Here is a 3,831-nt window from a genome sequence, read left to right on the forward strand (position 1 = left end):
GCCAAAGGCAAAGGCCCAGGGGAGAGGAGCACACTTAGAACCCACAATTTGAATCTTGACCCAGAGCTGCTGGTGGAGAAAAGGAGAATGTCTGAAGGACACAAGTTCTTGCAACACAAGGGTCTTGAGGCTCAAGGATTTCTGATCAGCATGCTTTGCAGACATAGACTCCAAGAACACTGTGTATCTCCTGGAGATGACACCAGCAAGCAACCAGGTGCTCATAGACTGGAAACCATGATCAGAGACAATACCTGTTGACACCATGGTAAGATTATTAATTCTTTGTGTGCATTCGTGATGGACAGTGTTGGTGGAGATGCCTCGGTGGGCGCCATAGATACTTGGGCTTTACGACCACTAGCATCCAGATTGAGAAGTGGCCACAGGCAGGTCGGTGAGAACATTAGCTGCCCAACCTGCAATCAGGAATTTCCAAACCTGGAACACTGTTGGGACTGCCTTCTTCAGGCCTCGTTGCTTACTCCAGGAGAACAGAAAATCCTACAGCTGTCTAGAAGAAAACCCTGCCCACATCCTCTCACCTGGCCACAGAATTCAGCAGGCCTTAAGTTTTGTGGCATGGGTTGAAAGTCACGTTTCCCAGGCACACCAGACCCACGAAGCTTAACCTCACCATATTTGGTCCAGACACGACACACTCTGAATTGGAGGCAAGGAGAGCCTCTGCAGAGGACGAGTCCACAGGAGAGTGGACAGCCACAACACAACCCCAGATGGGATGTCTCACACACCTGAGACTCTCTCAAGTGCGAGCCCTTGGGAACTCCATGAGCTCTTATTCTGAAAGAAATGAACTTCAGGATAGATAACAGAATGCACGTTTCAAATACAGAGAAGACAGAGACCTTTTGTAGATTCACATTGTCTTCCTGAACCTGGCCTGAAAGCCTTTTCCGATAGCTTCACATGTGGATGGGTTCTCTTCCAACATGCTCCGCGCTTGCTCCTGGGAGCTCCAAACAGATGGGTCCATCCTGGGCCTACGCTTATAGTGTGTACAGTCTGCATTTTATGTTTGGTCAGCTGGGAAAATTGGGAGGCATTTATTGCATGATTTCTGGAGATGCAAGAAGAACTGGTGCCCTCAGTGTTGAAGCCTCCAGACATGTCTTTGGTATGGTTGCAGGTGTTAACTCTGAGCTTTCCTCGGAGGCAGTGTGCGCAATTCCTGGTAAGAAGCATCCTGATAGGGTGTGAGGACCATGAACATGTGTATAGTGTGGAGCTCCCCTTGTGAGGCTGCTTGTACACCTGACACTTTCTTGACCTTACGTAGGTAAGATGGAATTGTGGATATTTTCACTTCTCCGGAGTCCATAGGGGTGGTGGTGACAGTCAAGGCCAAAGACTACAAATTCGGCCATGGAGAAGGTGACCCCAAAAGGCTTCACAAACTGTCTTGGGGAAATACCCAGGTGGCTACATCAGTTTGGAGTGATTTTGATACTCCTGGCTGACCCAGAACTATTCCAGCCAGGTGAAGTGATGAGGCGTGGTTTGGTGAGGAGTGGTTGCTAGGACCTCAGAGCTTTGTCATATCACAAAAGCTGACTTCTCTGAAGCAGGAATCCCATTCTCATGACAAATGAGTCCTATGGATTTATGTAGAAAGACCTGGGAAGGAACAAGACAGAGCCCTATTAGTCTGATCATGAATTCAGGTGGTCTTTTCAGTTTCTTTCCCACTTCCATGTTCTATACAAAGAGAAAAGAAAACAATGATTTGTATACCATTCTTTAGACCAACATTTCTCCGGAGCGAGCACTGCAATTTCCAGAGATCTCAAACAACTTCGAGGCCTCTTGGATACCATTAGGTCTCTGGGAGGTTTCATATCCTTGGTTGAGAGGGTCCATTCTTATTTTCTCTTCCCTATTTTTTCTCGGGTGTAAGGTGTGCCTTTGGGATTGGTCCGATTGGAAGGTGGGGTAAGGAAGAAGGGAAGGAAAGTCAGAATTCCAGGAAAATTGGCAGGGCAGGGATACGTTGTGCTGTCCGTGTCCTTATCTGCTAGTGTCCTGAAACACCAGTCCTAAGGGATGAAGGCTCTGTCTACCTGACATTACCTTAAACACCATTGCAAATGCTTCATGGAGAGTGAAATTCTGCATGATAGCTACCCCGAGTGAAAGAGCCCTGGTGAGCTCTCCTTGTCATCATTACTTAAAGCTACATGCCATAGCCATGGGGAGAGCCATGTTGAACAACTCTCTTTATTCAGATGAAAGTGAAGGGCCAACATCGATGGCCTGCCATGCTCCCTCTAGCGTCATGTGGAAGGAGCCGAGATACCCTTTTAAGGATAAAGATGATTATGAAGATGATGATAAAGCAGTTGTTTCCAAATGAAAATGCAACCAGACCAAGGGAAATATCCGATGGCTTCACTCCTATGTGGACCATGAGTTATACCAGGACATGAAGAGTAGTAAGGGAAAACGGAATGAGAATAAGTCAGATAGGGAGACACTCCTGGAGAGACTCAGGAGTTTGGGGATCAAGATGAGGGTTACAGAAGGATAAGTCCTGCCTTAAAAAGGGAACTGGTTAATGGTATGGATGTGGTGTGGCATTATATGAAGATGAACACTTGGTGGTATATGCAATTAAAGAATCAGGGAACACTATGTCAAAAAAAGTAGGATGGATGAAAGGCTGGCTTGCCGAAATTAAGAAAAAATAGTGAATAGAAAGCAAAACAGGTCCTTTCACATGGAGATGAAGAAGAAAGAGAAGAGAAATGAATTCTAGTTTTATTATCTTACTGATTAAAATTGTATGCAATTTGTTTCCTCTAAGGTCCTTATATGAATTGGGTCTTTGGACATTGTAACTTAGTCTTCCCTCTTTCTACATTTTGGGAATAGATGAGAAAAGCCTACATTACCATTAAAGGTCTCGAATTTTGGACCAGGGTTTTGGTTTGAACCTGACTTTCTGTGTGTTGGGTGATGTTTGAGGACGGCTTTAAAAGCCTCAAAAGCTTCTTCAAATGTCACTACCTGAGACATCAGATATGTATGACTCATGGCCTTGTCATGGTAGTGCGTATGTGTCTTGGAATTTATCCTTTTCTATTCAGTATTGGATTTGCTGGCATACTTGTTTTTATGGGTCTTTTAGGTATGGTTGATTAATTAATTAATTAAATCTCGATAGGTAAGGAGTTAACCTATCCAGTTTGGACGGTTTCTTACTTTGATTCTCTAAGCTCTTGTTTTTATGGTATTTTCTCTGAATTTTGCTTCAATGAGTGCTATTCCTCACTTGCTCCCTAACTTCTGTGGGACTCTTTTAAGTGTGTGTGTGTGTGTGTGTGTGTGTGTGTGAGTGTGTGTGTGTGTGTGTGTGGTACAAAACGCTAAAAAGGATATTTTAAGAGATATGAAGCTGCTCTATTCCAGATCAAAATACCCCTTCAAACACAATGGAAACTCACATTCCATCCCGTTTGGCCACATTGTCTGCATTGAATGTCCCATTTGATCCACTTTTACAAACACAGATTCTGACTGGCATGCCTGGAACAAACACCCAATTTTGTGTGCCTGGTTAGAGTCAAATTGCCTGTCCCTTTTTCTTACTTTTTCACATGTTTCTTTACTCCGATGAGTGAGTGAAATCGTATGGTAGTTTTCTTTCTGGGACTGACATATAAGACACAGCCCAATGCTCTCTCCCTTTCTGCCACATGTCACAAGGAGCAAGAATGCCTTCTTGCTTATGACTCCATAAGAGTCCACAGTGCATTTGGAGAACAGGGAAATGGTAGAAGTGTCTGGGAGCTCCAGACTTTTCTTCAGCCA

The sequence above is a fragment of the Meles meles genome, chromosome Y (genome assembly GCF_922984935.1).
Source record: "Meles meles chromosome Y, mMelMel3.1 paternal haplotype, whole genome shotgun sequence".
NCBI lineage: Eukaryota > Metazoa > Chordata > Mammalia > Carnivora > Mustelidae > Meles > Meles meles.